The 19865-nt window shown below is 39.4% G+C and overlaps 1 protein-coding gene and 1 long non-coding RNA gene across 2 annotated transcripts in view; one reads left to right on the top strand and one right to left on the bottom strand.

The window, feature by feature from the left end:
- The window catches only part of TSPAN4 (tetraspanin 4), a gene marked incomplete at its 5' end in the record, with an annotated part of 744217 nt that overhangs the window by 507483 nt on the left and 216869 nt on the right, over window positions 1-19865 (bottom strand). The gene's annotated exons all lie outside the window — the stretch shown is intronic.
- Window positions 2801-19788, top strand: LOC310633073. The gene is made up of 3 exons (XR_014490978.1): window positions 2801-2985; window positions 17911-18008; window positions 19368-19788. It is a non-coding gene; the product is annotated as an uncharacterized lncRNA (long non-coding RNA).

Below are 19865 nucleotides of genomic sequence, written 5' to 3' on the forward strand. Positions count from 1 at the left end.
GAGGTTTTTAGGGAGATGGAACAGCCATTTGTCCAGAATGTTATAGGGTCTCCTGCTTGAGCAGGGGGTTGTACTAGAAGACCCTCAAAGTCCCTGTTAACTTTGTAATTATGTAATTCCTCTGTAACTGCACATATGTGAGTTCAAAGTCAAACTAAAATGGAAGAAGAAAATCAACCTTTTTTCACAATATGATCTCGAGCATATACTCACTATTTTTGGGAACATAAGGAATTGCTTTGAAGTCCTGAACCTCACTGAGAGGCAACAGAGGGATTGTAGAACGGAATAAAAAAAAATTATGGATGAATGTAAAAAAAGACTGCCAAAGACTAGGAAATAGAAAAACCTCTCTCCAAGTAACTGGACCCTGGTGCCCAAAAGGTTGAGGACCTCTGCTTTAGAAAATATTCTCCATTCCAAGAATTTTAGTACTATAAGTTAGATCTACATTCCAGTCATGGGGTTGGAACACTATACGAATTGATGGAATTTCTATAGAAATATGGCAATCAACAAAAGCTGAAACAGTGAAGTATCTAATTAAAGTATGTTAGCAAATCTAGACAGTGATGCAGTTGCCAACAGGTTGGAAGATGTCAGCCTATATATCAAAACCAAAAAAGACGACTTTGAGTACGCGAATTATCAAATAACCTTAATTTCACATGGTAGCAAAATAATTATTAGGATCATTTAATGCAGATAACTTCTCTACATGGAAATAGAAATGTCAGATGTTCCAGTTAGTTTTATAAATAGTCAATATATGCTTCATTGACTATGGAAATGCCTTTAATGATGGTGACTATGTCAGACTGTGGAAAATTCTTAGGAAAATGGGAATCCCAGAACATCTCATTTTTCTCATGTGAAACCAGAAGACAACACAATCTAGATGTAATTTGGAGAAAGTGGCTGTCTCTAGATCAGCAAGGATTGTATATTTTTTTCTTATGTATACCGTCAAATATATTCCTTATTATGATTTTTATTATAAGAAATTACATAGCTTTCATAAATTACAGAAATAAAAAAGAAAGTAGGAAAAGAAAGAACATATAAAGGAGCAAAAGAAAAGGTGAAATAGAACAAAAAAGAATGAAAAAGGTATCCAAAGCTACTTCCACTCTTCTTTTCAGCAGCATAGTAATTAACAACTCCACCTTCCCAAATTACATATCATGTTTCCCTTCTTCCCATAAACAAAATTTTTCAACCACTAAATCCCCTAGTCACAGTTCATTTTTATCAATTTTCAGTGAAAAGTCCATGAAGGGTTTCCAGACTTTTATAAAAGTAGTTCCATCTAAATTTCCATCTAACAAGTTAATTTAGCAATTTCTGCAAACTCAGCCCTCTTCACGATCCATTCCTCCATTATGGGTGCTTCTGTGGTCTTCCACTTTTGTGTATATAATAACCTCACTGCAGTTATTGTACATAGAACCAGACATCCATGAGCCTTTTCTAGTTCACTGTCCATAAATCTTAATGAGAAAAGTTCCAAATTCATCTGAATTCTATTTTTTAAAACACTCTGCCTCATCATGTATATAGTATTTGTGTCTAATGTCTTTTTGTCTTTTCACAAGTACACAATGCATGATAAAATGTCCCTTCATGTTTTTCATATTTCCAAGGATGATTAGAGGTACCATTTTACATCTTAAACAACTTCTCTGGTATCATATGCAAATGGTACATAATTTTTAAAAAGTACTCTTTCATATCATAAGACAATATGAATTTTAAACATTTTAACCATATTCTTTCCCATTGATCCAACTGAATATTATAACCAAAATTCTTGGCCCATTTTGTTTACATTCTTTAACCTGCTCTTCCGTTTGAAATCTCAACAAAAGTTTATGCATTTTAGCAATTCACATGTTCATCATTTCTACACAATTAATTTTTAAATTCCATTTTATCACATTTTATTCCTGGTCCTTTTTTTAATCTATATTAAATCTTTCCTTTGAAACTCAATTACTTTGGCCACCTAATGAGAAGGAAGGACTCACTGGAGAAGAGCCTAATGCTGGGAAAGGTTGAGGGCAAGAAAAGAAGGGGATGACAGAGAATGAGGTGGATGGAGTCACTAAAGCAGTAGGCGTGAGCCTAAATGGACTCCAGAAGATAGTAGAGGACAAGAAGGCCTGGGGCAACTAACAACAACAACAAATCTTTCTCTTAACTGAAAATGAGAACACTGAAAACGAAATCCCTCTGCAGTCAATTATTTATTGATAATATCCTGAGCTCTTCATTTTTTTCTATACTAGTAAATCTTAAAATGTTAACCATTTGCCTTTGCCCACTGTGTCTTTTCTGTAAAAATGTTTCTTGGGCTGAAACCAACAGAAGTATTTTGGGGTATAGCCTGGTTTGTACATATTTGTACTTATAAACCAGCATGGCTGCATAAAGAACTCTGATAAATTGAAAGACAAAAAGGACAAGTATAAAAAATGGAAAGAGGGGCACATAACTAAGACAGAATATCAGCAAATAGCCCGAGCCTGCAAAGATGAAGTGAGGAAAGCTAAGGCTCAAAATAAACTAAGATTTGCAACAAAAGTCAAAAATAACAAAAAAAAGCTGCTTTCAACATGTAAAAAACAAGAAAAAAATTAAGGAAAGTTGAGGATTGGTCCATTAGTGGGAGAAAGTGGCAAGAAGGTGACAAGCAACAGGGAGAAAGCAGAACTACTGAACTCGGTTTTTGCATCCGTATTTACACTAAGGGAAAAAACAGTCCAACCTATCAAAAACAGTACTGTAAAAACCAGATTAGAAACACAAGTTAAGATAAGCAAGAAAATGGTAAGTGAGCACCTGTCCACCCCAGATGAGTTCAAGTCACCAGGACCAGATGGACTACACCCCAAAGTTATGAAGGAACTGGCAGATGTGATCTCAGAACCATTGAACTATATTTTTAAAAGATCCTGGAGCACTGAGGAACAACCTCCTTCCGAGGTAGGTAAAATGAGGACCCAGATTGTTGGGGGCAATAAGCTGACTTTGTAAAAATGCCACTTGGGGGGGCGAAAGCCCTAATGAGCAGGCGTATACATAGAATGAAGGCTATTGCTAAGCACATTGATTTGTGCTTCTTAGATTGTAAGCCGCCCTGAGTCTTCAGAGAAGGGCGGGATATAAATGGGATTAAAAAAAAAAATACATTGGCCACCTAGTGAGAAGGAAGGACTAGTGCCTAATGCTGGGAAAGGTTGAGGGCAAGAGAAGAAGGGTACAACAGAGAATGAGGTGGCTGGATGGAGTCACTGAAGCAGTAGGCGTGAGCCTAAATGGACTCCAGAAGATGGTAGAGGACAGGAAGGCCTGGAGGAACGTTGTCCATGAGGTCGCAATGGGTCAGACACGACTTCACAACTAACTAATAACAACAAAATCTACATTTACTTTATCATCCCATAAGCAACCATCCAAACCTTAGACCATGATCTTCTAATCTCATGGGTTTCATATTTCTTAACAACAGCCATTTTTTCCTCCAAACCAAATAGCAGGCAACAAAATACAATTTAAAATCAGGTAATCCCAGCTCCCCCTGTTCCCTCAAATATATTGAGAGGGACTGATTGAAAGAACATAAGTATGGTTTTAAAACTGGAGAAAGAGACATGAATAGCCCGTGCTTTGTTAATGACATTATTATGATAATGAAAAAGGCATGCTGGTAGTCCTCAGTTTAAAATCATTCATTTAATTCAAAGTTACAGTGGCACTGAACATAGTGATTTTTGCCTGGTCCTTGTACTTACAAAATCCTAGAGTCATGGGATCACAAATACTTTGGCCACCTAATGAGAAGGAAGGACTCACTGGAGAAGAGCCTAATGCTGGGAAAGGTTGAGGGCAATAGAACGGGACGACAGAGAATGAGGTGGCTGGATGGAGTCACTGAAGCAGTAGGTGTGAACTTAAATGGACTCCAGAAGATGGTAGAGGACAGGAAGGCCTGGAGGAATGTTGTCCATAGGGTCATGATGGGTCGGACACGACTTCGCAGCTAACAACAACAGTGGTCAGGCAGAGGTCCAGCATGGCACATATGTGGTCTGGGCTGAGGTTGGTTCTGTCACCTAAGATGCTGTCTTCAAAGAAAAACAAGAAAATCCAGTTGCCTTGTGAAAAAGCATATTTGGGATTGGGAAAGGTAGAAGGAAAGGGATAGCCATCAGCAAAGTGGATGGATTTTACTATAGTCACAATGGCAATTTATACTATATGATCTATACTACCAGAAAATATGATGGAACTGGTTAAAAGTAGATCATCCTCTGGAAGGTTTATATAACTGTTCATTCAGAGGTAATACTGACTTAATGACATAGAATCAATCAATCTTCTCTAATTTGGAGTTCAACTACTTTTCACTTCTTCTAGGTGGTAGATAGAAGATCTGCTTTCCCAGATATTGCTGAACTCCTAGCTTCTCTCATCATTGGTCATGCTCATTTTAGCTGCTGAGTTTTATAATTCAGCAGCATCCAAAAATCCAAATATTCCCTAATTTTGTTTCGAGTCAAATGGAGGCCACCAAACTGGGAAAGGCTAGCCTGGGAAGTACCATTATTACCAAATGATGACTAACTTTTACATGTTACCAAGATGACAGGAAACTAAGTCACATGGGTAAAGCAATCATAATGTCACTTTAAGATTCATATAGTGCAGTGGCGTAGCGTGGGTTGTCAGCACCCGGGGCAAGGCAAGTAATTTGCGCCCCCTAACCCGCTGGGCGGCCGCTGCACTGTCCCTCCGCCAGATAGTCCCTCGCTCTCTCTCCGCACCGCACCGTATGCCTGGCAACACACACCCTCCACAGTGGGCGGCGACCCGGCGGCTTGGATCGGATTCGCACAGCCAGCACTGCAGTGAGAGTGAGTGAGCCAGGCAGGGGCAGAGAGCTGCGAGTGCGAGCACGCCCCCCAGATGTTGCGCCCGGTGCGGCCGGGCCCCCCTGCACCCCCCACGCTACGCCACTGATATAGTGTGCTTTTGCCCCCCACTTCCAAGTCCATCTGCCTCTATAGTTTATAACACTTAGGACATTATAATAGCTGAGTTAATTTGCATTTTTATTTATGGCTAGGTTCACACCACACTAAACCATAATTAGTAGGTTTCAAAATTACAACAAAGCCAAAAATAATTATTATTCCTTAGTATGACTATGTTTATCAATACTGCCATTTTTGTCAATTGTATCAGATGGTCTTCTTGGCAAGCAGGTATTAGTAATTTTTAAGACAATTGTCTTATCCTCATAAGTAAAACAAGTTGTTGGCATACTGTAATTAAATATGCCATTGCACATGATCACATTTTAGATGCTAAACAGATATTATTGCTCTTTTTCTTCCAAAGCAAAAGACACGTGTAGATTAGAGGTTTATCTTTCAATGTTAGTTGGCAAGAATTCAATACTAAGTACCTCGATAGTTACCAGCAAAAGAGAATTGATACTAACATCAGTCCCAGGAAATATTGCTACAAACAACATTCATAGGGAAATAATGCACTCTCAGAACAATGACTACTACAGTATTTGAAATTTAAAATCCCACATGGAAACAACTCTTAAAAGAAAAATATTATGATTCAATTAGATGCTGAGCATTTAAAGACAATTAAGAGCTAGATGCTCTAGCCCAGGGGTAGGCAACCTCGGCTCTTTTATGACTCATGGACTTCAACTCCCAGAATTCCTGAGTCAGCTGACTCAGGAATTCTGGGAGTTGAAGTCCATGAGTCATAAAGAGCCGAGGTTGCCTACCACTGCTCTAGCCATTTTGGTGTTTGTGTTTCTCTCCTTTTTAAAAGTAATTTTAGAAAATTATAGAATTTTAATTTCCCACTGGGACTTTGCTTTTATCTGATCCTGGGGGAAAAAACCCTTCTGCTTCAGCGGTAAAACCTGCCATCAGCAAAAGTAAACAACAGCAGCAATAACAAACAAGCATGACAGATTTATGAACAAAAAAGCATATATTTTTAACATAAAACCAACCATAAAAAAGCAGAAAAAAAACCTTATTCTTGTTGATTTTCAGCTAGATTTTAATAAATACCTAGCTGTAGAAATATACACCTACATACCAATATGATGGCTGTACCATATGAGCAAGAGCCACTTAAAGCCAGGAAATCCACAACAGACCAAAACGTGTATACAACAGATATAATATAAAAGAATACTTTTAAGGATCTGACTAGTTAATTTCATCAAGAACATCACATTCTCACAGGCAATTGATCATTAAATCACAAACTAATAAAGGCCTTATGACCTTTTTTTCAGACTTACGACCATTGCAGCATCCCCATAGTCACGTGATAAAAAGTTTGGACACTTGGCAACTGATGCATATTTATGACAGTTGCAGTGTCCCAGGGTCATGTAATCACCTTTTGTGACCATCTGACAAGTAAAGTCAATGTTAAGATTCACTTAACAGCTGTGTTGCTAACTTAACACCTGCAGTGATTCGTGTCATGGTTCTGACAGAGAGAGACTAATAAAGCAGAACTCCGAGGCTTGAAAATTCCTCAAAGAACATGTTTATTAGTTACAAAGTATTGGCACAGTCAAAAGTGAAACCAAGTCTGAATACACAAGTAACAATTACCCAGTTACAAAGTATAATGTCCCACCCACAAAATTATGCAAGCAACTATGTTCCCCAATATTTTCATTTGGCGGGCTTTTTTATGCAACGCCCAGACCCTGGTCGCAGGAACAGTAGATGACCTTGGTTTCCACAGGACAAAAGATTATTTTGACTAACAAAGCACCTGGGCAACACCCCTCCCTCAATTCTATGTGGCAACCAAGAATGGGGGTGCGGGGTGGGGAGAAATGGCTGCAGCCATGCTCATTGTAGAGTTGACAATTAACAACAGTGGCAAGAAAAATTGTAAAATGGGCAAACCTCATTTGTCAAATGTCTCACTTAGCAACAGAAATTTTGGTCTCGATTGTGGTCGTAAGTCGAGCACTACCTGTATTATGTATGCAAAAATTTACACATCTCTTCCCCCCCCCCCACCGCCATATCCTCCAAAGCACCTATTTGGCTTTGGATCTAAAGTACTGCCCAGGCCTACCAGCTACAACATCACATTTGTCCCTGTGATCTCATATAAGTTTCCCTGTCCCAACAACTGTCTAACATAGCTTATCAATATTCTCCATTCTTGCATCTACAGAAGCAAAGAGTCACTTTTGCCTCTGGCATTGGTCAGATGACAAGGGTCAGTGAGTTCCCCCTTCCCCTCAATGCAAATCACTAGCTAATTTTCATCCTCTTAATCATTTCTTCATTTTTCCTTCCTTTATACATCTTTTTGGCTCAAGTGATTAATGTATAGTGCTTTACTAATAAAACATTCCAAAAATATGTAACACCGATGGTAAACACTGCCCAACCGATGCTATGTCAGACAATCAGATGCTTTACACACACTCAGCAAGCATCAAACATCAAGGCTAACTTTCAAGTTCAAGTTAGTTCCCTTAACTAGAGATAATTTTTTTTCCAGGGAAATTCACCATAACAATTTCAGTTATCTCTAGGCTAAGTTGTAGGACCTAGGCAACATTTCGGATGGGGTGGTTAATATCTACTTATTAAGTTGCTAAATATGTTCAAAAAATTCCCCACTGAATTGAATGCACAGCATCCAGCTGAATGGAAGGCTTAATCCTGCAAAGAAATCCTAGGTTATCCTACACTGTCCACCTTAAATTTTAAGAAAAGTAATGAGGGTAACTAGTTTAAATGTACAGCTGTAATCTATAATAGATTATCCTTTTCCCAAAGTGCTGAGGAAGCAGCTGCCATTTATTATAGCTGTACAAAGAACTCATAGGTACCTAGGCATGCATGCTCTAAAACAGGAACAGCTGAAAGGAAAGCAATATAAGACAACCCAAAATCAGCATTCAAAGAAGCCTTCATCAAGGTTTTAACTTCATAAGATTTTGATGTCTTTTAAGGATTTTTTAAAAAGCCTGATATGGTGACTTGCTGGAGTGTTAGCCTTACACAAGCAACAACTACCATTATCAGAACATCATTATTTGATCAGCATCCTTTCATATTTGCAGTATCTTAACACAGGGGTGTCAAACTGCCGGCCCGAAGGCCAGTTTCATCATACCGAAGCCACGCCCACCCCATTGCTGGCAACGGAAAAAGAGTCGCGATATGGTGCGACACGTGGCAAGTTTGACACCCGTGTCTTAACAGAATTCATTTCCAAACATATTTGCTGAGTTGGGTTTGCCTGCAAACCCACTCAAGCAGAATCACCCTTATAGTCCCCCACCATATGGCTCTGTCTGGCCTTCTCCGTTTAACACAGGGGTCAGCAAACTGAAACAGTGAAAGAGCCACTCGGAACTGGTTCCCTCACAAAAGGAAAAACTGGGAGCCGTAAAAAATGTGTGCACATGCGCGTACATGCGTGCATGCGCAGAACAGGGTTTGACTGAAGAGTGGAGCAAGGCGAGATATGCACTTACCCTGCATATTTGAATTGATTGGTTGAACTTTTTTAGTCCCACTTTTTTTTCCCGACTGTACATGGCAGAGGACAGGGAGCCGCAGGAGACGGCTGAAAGAGCCGCATGCGGCTCCAGAGCCGCGGGGTGCAGACCTGTGGTTTAACATATACCATGCCATGTTTGCTCTCTCAGTTTTCCACTGTCTAATAACCATCTCAAGTACTTTCCTACCCAGACCAAATATAGAGTAGAACAGAATAACAGAGTTGGGAGGAACCTTGGAGGTCTTCTAGTCCAACCCCCTGCTTAGGCAGGAAACCCTATACCATTTCAGACAAATGGCTGTCCAGTCTCTTCTTAAAAACGTCCATTATTGGAGCATTCACAACTTCTGGAGGCAGGTTGCTCCACTGATTAATTGTTCTAACTGTCAGGAAATTTCTCCTTAGTTCTAGTTGCTTCTCTCCTTGGTTAGTTTCCATCCATTGCTTCTTGCCCTGCCTTCAGGTGGTTTGGAGAGTAGCTTGACTCCCTCTTCTTTGTGGCAGCCTCTGAGATATTGGAACACTGCTATCATGTCACCCCTCGTCCTTCTCTTCATTAAACTAAAGGTAAAGGTAAAGGGCCAGCGCTTGTCCAAGGACGTCTCCGTGGTCATGTGGCCGGCATGAGTAGACGCCAGAGGCGCACAGAACGCTGTTACCTTCCCACCAGAGTGGTCCCTATTTTTCTACTTGCATTTTTACGTGCTTTCGAACTGCTAGGTTGGCAGAAGCTGGGACGAGTAACAGGCGCTCACTCTGCTACGCGGCACTCGGGATTTGACCCGCCAAACTGCCGACCTTCTGATCGACAAGCTCAGCGTCCTAACCCACTGAGCCACCGCTAGACATTCCCAATTCCAGCAACCGTTCTTTTTATGTTCTTTATATCTTAAGAAGAATACTGAACCTCTGGGATCTTTATGTTTGTATTTAATGTTTACGTGCACATCCAAGTAAACCCCAGAGTTGAGGCAGTGGCAACAAGATGTTTCTGAACCTCACCTTAAAACACGCTGCAAAGGCAAAGGTTTTCTTTGTAGTTATTGCTCTCATTGCAGATAAGAGCAGCTGCTTTGCTTTCTTTCCCACAGATATTCTTTTTCAATGGTAAATGAGTGACAACTAGTGACAGTTCATATTACTGCACTTTGGTCTATATCCATAATCTCAATTTGGAGGAGCCTTTGAGGCAAGTAACTTGTATCATAACACCATTGCACAGGGAAAACTAAGAATATGTAAAATATTCCAGTTTGGTTTTTTTTTACTTTTACAATTTAAATATCTGTTTCAATATCAGAAAATGGCTTAAGTAATTATAATATAGTGAGGACAGCAAGAACTGAATGTACTTCAGTACATATGTTGCAGATTCACAAAATGGAAATACTTAGAATCTCTTAGAATAAGTAAATAATGCAAAATCTTTGCCTGTGTTCTTCAAAATAGTATTTCCAAGTATGTTGCTAAAACTGACTGAAAACACAACCTCACTGTGGTGTCATTCTAACTGTTGGATCCAACCAAAACTACCAAGTCCAATATTCTTATCAACCAGCAAGGATGCAGAGGCCCACTAAAAACTGGTTCACTTATTATCAGTCTTAAATGTTATGTATATTTCAGTGCAACATCAGAAATTCCATTACCAATACAGTAATTATATAATAATTACTAAATAATTAGCACAATCATCACAATCACAATAGGCAAACATGTACAGTACATAAAATCTCAAAAAAATGTCTTTTGAACCTCATTTTCTTTAGCATGCCCCATTTTCTAAGAATATTCAACAAGGTCAAAAGAAACAAAAGCGATTCTTTAATTTAACATTAGATAACCTCACATACATACTAAATACAGAGTAAAATTACACTTCCATTTAATAGAAGCAATTTATGAACAAATAGCTTTTGTAGCAGAATTGTCTCTGACCTTCTCATTCACATCTGGTAATGGCTTCTTACTCATTAAGTGATCAAAGAGGGAAAATTATAAAAGTCTTTCCTTTCAGTGCAAATGGTTGATACAATTCCATTTGAGATGATGATTTTATGAGAATGTGGACAAGCTAAAAGCTTTTGCCAATACATTTACAGGTATGGAGCTGTGGTGGCATAGTGGTTAGAATGCAGTATTGCAGCCTAACTTTGGCCATAGCCAGCAGTTCGAACCTGACCAGCTCAAAGTTGATTCAGCCTTCCAGCCTTCTGAGGTTGTTTAAAGGAGGATGCAGATTATTGAAGACAATATGCTGACATTTGTAAACTGCTCAGAGAGTGTACTGTGAGTGGTATATAAGTCTATGCTATTACGCTAAGTTTCAGTTCCTTAAGAAGTGAAGTCTGCCTCTAAGATTTCAGAGTCCTACAGCAAGATGGCAAGAATAAATCTCAGCTGATCATTAACAAACACAACATGCAGTCACAACCTACACTGAACAAACCAAAAGCAGCAGCAGCAGCTATTGTTTTCATTCAGATAAATCTCACCTATAAAACTGTTCAGAGTTGTCACAAAATAGAAAATAAATCAGCCCTTTCACTGAAGCAAGTGAAGTTATCTATCAATGTTCAGAAATAGCCGAACTGAGAGGTCACAGGAATAGAGTACATCCAAGTCTGTGATGATCAGCTGAGCAACTTGACAAATAGCTAAATTAGTTGGATTCACCGCTCCATGTTAAGAGAATAACTGATGGTCATTTTTAGACATAGACATTGCTTGGTGGAAGGGTGGGGGGATACATTAGGAAAATCCACCAATTCCAGTTCCTTAACATATCTCACATTGAAATTGTATGGAAAGCACCAGTTGTTGACTTTCTTCTTGGGTCAGAATAGACCTTGGCAATCAGGGTTAACAAATGTTGTGTCAGCTTACTTTTCCACCAGCTCAAGGACTGATGGATGGGCCTTGAACACAAAATAGGAGCTGTGCCAAAAAGAACCAATTAGGTTTATTTAAAAAAGGGTGATGGATGGAAGGAAGAAATGAAGAGACCTCTTTAACAATTGAGCATAGTTTTCTGAGGGCTGTGATATCTAGCAGTCTTGTTCAAGCAGTTCTGGAAATCCTAGAATTCTTTGAAACTTCTCAAGTCCTCCCCTGCATGAAGATCAGTAATAAATCACCAACTTTCTTGAAAGACAGCTTGCTCAGCAGTGTTATTCTTCCTTTACAATCTGTAGCTGCAAGGAAATTTAGAGGAGCTCTTCCCAACTTTAAGGGTAGCTGGAACACTTGTAACATGGAGCAAAGGGGAACTCAATCACACAGATTCTACTGTATGAGGCAACTGCTTATTATGTCAAATATGAAGACATGGAAATCAACGCACAAGCTCTGTCCACTCTCTCCAGTGCCTGTACATAGTCTGTAAAGGCTTCCCTATCTGATGAATTGGCTGCCCTAGTTAGGATTTCTATAACCTACAGACCCAAGACATTTGGAGAGCAGGGCAGGCCTAGAAAATAGCTGCATTTTATTTTATTTACAATGTATAAGATGCTCTACCCCCAATGACTCTGGGGAGGTTACAATTAAAAGTACAAACCATTCAAACCATGAAAAAGAATCACGGACAGCCCCAGAACAACTGTTCTGTTCCAGCCTATGACCAGCCCGGTTTGAATGACAGGGACAACCCCTTTTTATAATCAACAGGCTGTAAAAAACCCAACCAAATTTATTACAAAGAGTTCAAAAAAAAGTTAAACGAAAAGTTCAAACAAGACTTAAACCAAAAGGTTAAACAAGAGTTAAACAAGAATAACAGACCAGGACTCTAGCAGAAGGTCTTCAAACAGTTGCCTTCAGCAACCAGCACCTCCCACACATTCCCCTTTTATCAGCAGTCCCAAGGCGTGGCTTCTCATTGCCTTCTCCCGAGTTGCCTCATTGCTTTCCTCTGTTCTGCTCTGCTAGATTGCCTCCTGCTCCTAGCGTCCCTGAACAGAGCCAGCTGTGGATCATCTTCTTCCAATCCCTCATGCTCACACAGCTGAGTCTGAGGAGGAACAAGACAGGAGGGGCCTGGCTGAGAGTTCTGCAGTGCATCAGAACCTTCCTCTGACACCAAAGGCTCTCCAAACCCCCCCTCCTCCTCTTCAGAATCATCAGACTCAGCTACCGAAACCACAGGCTGACGCTGAATCACAACAACAACATATGACCTAGGAAAATCCATCCAACAGGGATTCAACCTTCTGCTCTACTCCAAAATCTGGGAGAAGAGCCAAATCTCTAAGAACTTCCTGAATGCTGTCAGGATTCTTAGCTAGGGAAAAGGATTGGATAATGAACAAAGCTAGAAAGAAAAATTTCCCTCAAAACTAAAAATAAGATTATTATCAATATACTTCATACCAGAGATTGCAATGGGAATTTTAAGCTTAGGGAACAAAATATATCTCTAAATGTAGAATGCAATCAGGACAACCTTCCTTAGAACAAATTTGTATCTTAGCAGACACATGTTGCGATTTGAAACACTTCCATCAACATGCTTAAAACACTAAATTGTCCGATTACCGAAATAATTGCAAGCCAATTTGCCTGTGTTCTAAAGGCAAGACATTAAATTGAAATGCAGCATGTTACCACTTTCACAGAGAAAATGAAATGTTTCCAATGCTTCACTATATGCAAAGAATATCAGGAAAAATTGCTGTGCGCTTTCCAAAGCCCAACAGATCTATTCAGAGCTTACACAAGCTTAAGAGAATTGAGCCCTACTTAAAGTTAAAAACAAACTAGCACAAGCAATTTCCAACAGCTTTCCTGGGCTTTGAATTCCATCACTCCAGTTCCAGGGCTGGTATACATTTCCACTGTGTTGAAAAAATGATTTTTATTTGGAAATTTGAGGGATCCAAAGCTCCTTTCACCACACCCAAGGACTGCCATGATCTTTCTCCTGCCTTCTCTGATATCTGAGGTCTGCTGTTTGCACAGCAGTTGGGAGGTGATTTTGAAGGTTGCCTCAGTGTCCTAGTGTCAGCCATCTTGGTTCTTGATCAAATCCGTTCTTTTACAGTATTCCTGGGTTGTTCCATCAAATAGGGTGGCATGCTCCTAATCCCTTCCTTAGAGTTAAAGTTACCATTTTATGAGTACTAGGAAGCGTGACTTTTCCATAGCAGCCCCTATCTTCCTATGCCCCACCCTTCCCCTGAAATTTGGCAGGCCCTCACGCTCCTTGCCTCCTGAAAAGCACTAGGCCTAGGTTTTCCACATAAGAACTGGAATAGGGTAAGACTGACTTTTAAGAAGAGACTGGACAATCAGTTGTCTGAAATCGTATAGAGCAGAGGGTTGGACTAGAAGACCTCCAAGATCCCTTCCAAATCCATTATTCTGTTGTTATTATTATTTCTGACAAGAGGACTTACTATAGACTACAGGGAAAAATTAACTTTGATGCCAGGTTTTAAAGTTTGTGGTTTAATAGATACAGTATAAGCATACAGCATATTAATGGTATATTGATGGTGCTACCCAGGAACTTGCTAGGAGCAACCCAGAGTTTGCTATAAGATGGGTGGCTATATAATTTTTTAAATAAGTAAAATAAACATAAGGCTGCATCCTAATTTATTAGTACAATGCAATACTGGTCAAATAAACAAGCTTAAAATTACAGTGACAATAATCATACGGACAAAGATATAGATGGACAATATTAAACCATTCACCTTCTAATTCTTTTCATTTTGCAGATCTCTCTCCCTCTCTCTCTCTCTCTCTCTCTGTGTGTGTTGTGTGTGTGTGTGTGTGTGTGTGTGTATGTGTGTGTGTTTGTAGGGGGCAGCAAAGCAGACATCTGGATGTTTGCAGCTCAGATCTGGAAGCCCTAATCTTAGTCATATAAGCAACAAAGCCTTCAATGTTGTTTTTTAATGTTCACTTTCAATAAAAGCGTCTAAGATTTATATCCTCCGAAAATATTACAGATTTTCCCATCAGCAACTATGCCAAGAAAATTAAAAATCATCTGTATATATAAAGACTAAAAGTCATTTTCTCCTGTCAAAGATACTTGAAAAAGTCACTCATCCCTCACTGCTGAGCCTCTGAGAGAAATATGAAAATGGTTAAATACACATTGCATATTTAAAAAAGAGAGTTAGTAGCTTTAAGGACCAGCTCATTAGACAATATGTGGGATCTTATCAAGACTAAGTCAACTAAACAAATTGAAATTTTATGAGAATTATCATCTCTTGCCATTGATCACTCGAGCTGAGCAACGGTATCTTCAAAATACTGCAATTTCTGTTGCTAGAAGTGGAACATTATTGTTTCTGCAAATTATGCTTCTAACACTGTCTAGACACTAGAGGGCCTCAAACACCCACACCGTTTGTGTATTCATGTGTTAATATACACCTGTGGTTAATCGTTTTGACTTTCATCCAATCACCATTTATGTTAACAGGAACCTTTCCAAAACTAATGAGAACCTAAGAAAAGCCTTTTTATGCAATATACAAAGGGAAAATTACCATAAGTAGGAAGTCTGAAGAGAAATGAAATCCTTAAGCAGAACAGCACAAACTGGATTTCTCCATCTTACAGAAAATTAAATCAGGCGAGTGGAGCTTTTTCTCGGTTGAGGGCCACACCTAATCATTGTGGTACAGGTTGGAGGTCCTACTTCCCCAAATTATCTAGGAGCCATTTTTTTTTAAAAAAAACTATTTTTCATTTAAATGTGGTTGAAAGTAAAGGTGGCTAAAGGGAGATGGTTTAGAAATTAAAGGGAGATGGTTTATCAGAAGACAAGGTAAAGGAAATATAAACAGAAGCTATGTGGGCTTCGACTTGCTTGGTGTTTGGATGGGACACCACCAGGAAATCTCAAAGTTATAGAAGCTGGGAAATTGGGGAACCATCCTGAAAGAAAAACAGTATTTCTGTAGTGCTTCTAAGTAAATTACACAGACATGGACGTGAAGTCACCAGAAGTCAAGCTCAGCTTGAATAAAACCTTACCTCTTAAAATTAAATTTACTGAGGAAAGAGATACTATTATTATAACAGCAGTAGTATGCAATTTGGTAAGAGTCTGGGAACCATCCTTGGAAGAGCTGCGTTTGGCACTGATTAATGAGTGATGAAGGAGGGAGATAAAGTGACACATTCTTCCTCTTTCTGTGTGCAAGGGGCAAACCTGGTATATAAAAGGAACAAGGGGGCACAATACCTTGTAAGACAGAGCAGGGGGCTCCAGTTGTATCCTTGCATGCACAAGGGTTTTCCTTTTCTGCAGGTCATAGCTATACCTTACAAGAGTTGATGACACTATCCAGCAAGGCTGGGCCACGGGAAGCATCTGAAGAGGAGATGCATCCTGGTATAGGCAGCCTTACAACTCAGGCTGATCCAGCAGGCTGTATAAACCAGATTAATCCATATTTCCTTTTTTATCTCATGTTTTTAGTTTCTAGCATTTACTATCTCCTCCTTTTCTGTGCTTTACATAATGCAAATTCTCCCAAAAGGGAATAGCATGAGGGATGCATATATAAGCATAGTTATGTTTGTTTGGAGTACCTTGGTACAATTCACAGGGTTCCTGAGTTGCCATGCTATGTGTACCAACTTTGTGTTCCTTGAGATACGTTTAAATTAGAATTAGCTAGTGTAAAGGCCAGCTCTCTGGCATTGGCTCTTCCTAAGCCACTGTCTTTAAAGGAAAGGAATGAGACATACAGTACCTCAAAAATAAATGTCCCTTGGTAATAGTGCTTGGTTGAACTGTCATTTCAATGCCTCGAATCCTGTCTTCAAGGCTTAAAAGCACAGGAAACAACCTCTGCCTAAGGAAAGTGCAGAACAGTGGTATCTGAATAGGGTTTATTGATGCTGTTCCCAGGTTTAACCTGAATAACAGGCTATGAGAAGGTTGTGTGTTGAAGTCAACCCCTTTTCCAAAATATTGATACTGACAACCTGATGTATGATCCTTTCAAAGGAAGCTTTGTGGTCCTGAGAGCAGGAATGTATGCTACATCCATCTAATTCCCTTGGGGTGACAACACAGCAGGTTGACACATTGCCTTCTTCTAGAATATGTTTGGAGGTGAGGGTGGGGGGGAGTGACTGTTATTTTCCAGTGCAAGTTGGAGGAATCCAAAAAAATCATCCCCCTTTTGCAGTAAAAAAAAGACACAGAAACAAAAGAGGGAGCACCCCAGACCTGTTTCAAGTCACTTCCAAAATGACTGAAAAGCCCACCTAAGCACAAAACAGTCACTTTCAATGGAAAACCACTTGAATTCAAGACATGTTTCAAACCACTATTTTTTTAAAAAAAAACAGTATACCATCAGGAATGCAGGCTCTTCCTCCTCCTCCTCCAAAAAATTGAACATGTCATCTTAAGTTTGCTGTTGAGAACAGCAGAAAATGTGGAAAACAAAATAACGGGGTGGAGGTGGTGCTGAACAGCATGGATTCCTTGCCTTTAAAACTTGATGCTTGAGGGAAGCTGGTTACTAATGAATTTTAGTTTTAAGGCTTTTTTAACATCTAAATAGGGCTTCTTTCTTTTCTCTTTCTCTTCCTTATATATTCATTGCTTCTTCTCTCATCATCACTGTCCAGTTTTGTTCCCTCTTCCCTTCCCTTCCTAATGCAGCTACCCTTTCTAGATATGTACAAATGCACATATATCACACCTGCACACAGTAATTGGGCAGAGATATATATCCAGGGATTGGCAGGTTTATAGCTTGGATATATGGGGCATTTTGAGGGGAGGGCAGGCTGAAAATCCTTTTTTTTCTCCTGGAAGGTGAAAAGTATTTGTAATAGCTCCCCTTTATCACCTCAAACCAGGAGGACTAATTTGTTCTATTGAAATTGAACCTTGCTAGCCACTACCTGTAGGAATTTTTCTCCTTGTTATCAAACTTTCAATAATTCTTTATCTCTTTCCAGTGCTACATGAGTTTTGTCCAACCGTAGACCTCTTTCTGAAAGTGGGGTCGAGTGACCAATGCACCATTTCAGGACCATAGCACCATTTTTATAAGGACACATCCAGCTACTTTTCTGAGCCGACGCTATTTGAAATTTGCAATTACAAAACTGAAGGAAACCAACTTCCAGCTTTCTATGTTTTGTGAAGAACTATCTTACCGAGACTGTTATAGGCTGAAAATAAATGCTATGTTTTTTTAGAGTGCTAAAGGCAATTGGAAAAAAGATATTATTAATTCTGCTTTTGTTTGTCTTCTTTTCCCCCTAGTATACTACAGTTTCTTAATATTAAAAGGGTGTCCTTTATCTCTTTTCTTTACTACTCCCCAGAAATCTAGGTTTCTGCCCAAGGCTGAAAAGAATTCTGATAGTTGGTCGTCGTCCCCCCCCCCGCCAAAGGGGAGAATAGACCATTGATTACTAATCAGGTAGTAAAAAAAAATCATCAATTCAATCATCTCTGAATTTTTTTCAGTCTGTTTTCACATTCAGTATTTAGATTGTTAAATCAATGCAGAACTCCCAGTTGGGGCCTCATGATCTCTCTCCAGTATCAACCATCTGATTTTTAAAGATAATATTTTTTTTTTTCAAATGAAAAAACAATAGCAGCAGCCTCCTGCTTAATATAGAAGAATGCCTCTGGGTTTCACATGACCCCACAGGCATTCTTAAAAAATAAAAGGAATTGGTTGCAGTTCATTGATTTATTTGGAAGTGTACCCAATTCCCCATTCTTTCCCAAGGAAAAAAAATCAAGCTGGGAATTTAACAGCTCTGAAAGTAATGTCCCAGGGTGCAGGGAAGGGAAGGTGCCTGCACGAACCTAAAGTGGTCAGTAGACAGTGAGCTAATCTCATTTTTAAATGACTGGTGAAGCAGGTCAAATTATATCCATGGCAAAATTGTCAAAGATTATTGCCTGCTTAAAGGGGAAAATATTTTAAGATGCCTGCTTTAATATCAGAATATCTAAAGAATATTTAAAGATTATTCATTTTTAAGTAAAATTTGGACAAAAAGAATCTCATGAGAAAATGGCAAGATAAAGAGGCTGCCGGGATATTATTGTGCCATGCTAAGTCCGTGTGAAAAAAGACTCTCAGACAGCTATTGCCAATAGCACTTATCCCATACTCTCAAACTTCAAATGTGTCCACCAATGCAAAATGATTGCAGTTTCAGACTATTTTATCTTCTTGATCTTTGATTTGATTTGCCTAATGTTCTGGTGAACTCGACATTTGTATATTATTTTCTGACTCTCAGTTAGTCTAATAAATATACTTGCCTAATATGGGTTTCAAATTATCTACCCTAATGAATTCATCCCATTAGAGTTTCCACCATTTAGATGTTGCAGGCAGTGGCGTAGCGTGGGGGGTGCAGGGGGGGGGGCGGCCACACCAGGCGCAACATCTGGGGGGGTGCGCTCACACTCGCAGCTCTCTGCCCCTGCCTGGCTCACTCACTCTCTCTCACTGCAGTGCTGGCTGTGCGAATCCGATCCGAGCCGCCGGGTCACCGCCCACTGTGGAGGGGGGGGTGACAGGCGTGCGGTGCGGTGCGGAGATTACTTGCCTTGCCCCGGGTGCTGACAACCCACGCTACGCCACTGGTTGCAGGTATTGTATTGTTGCAGGTATTTAAAAAAAACTAGTGAATGTAATCAGTAGGACAAATGAACAAATTCATATACCAGCGGTAATTTGTCTTCTCTCATATCTTTATTGCTTCTCCCAGAAAATATTTCTTTTCTCTCAAACTATTTCTTTAAATATCTACAGACCTTTGCAGGTTTGGAATGATCTGAATTTCTAATGTAAAAGAGAAATGCATTTATAGACTGTGCTTATAAAAGACAAAGTACCAAGAAGAAGAAAAAGAGGAAGAAAGCAGAAACTCAACACACAGTTTATTTTCAGCAGATCACCTTTAGGATTGTAATCCATCTTGACATGAGGCACAGTTCATTTGCCAGTTTAAGGCCATTTATCATTTAGCTAAAAATCACTGCTGCATGAAGAAAATATGCTGCAAAATATTTATTTGCAGACTTTTATACATTAATTTACAAAGACTGATGTGTCAGAAGAAAGCATAAACCTTTGTTTCGATTGGACAGAAATCCACATTTCTTTCAGAAGCCAGAATTTGTTGGCCAGTGCAAAGAAAAAAAAATTATACAATATACTAAATCTTAATCAAAACTATATTGTTCATTATTAAACTTCAATGAAACTAATTTACGTTTGCTCTCTCCTATACAACATTATCGGACAACT

The sequence above is a fragment of the Vipera ursinii genome (genome assembly GCF_947247035.1).
Source record: "Vipera ursinii genome assembly, chromosome: 1".
In the NCBI taxonomy this organism is placed as follows: Eukaryota; Metazoa; Chordata; class Lepidosauria; order Squamata; family Viperidae; genus Vipera; species Vipera ursinii.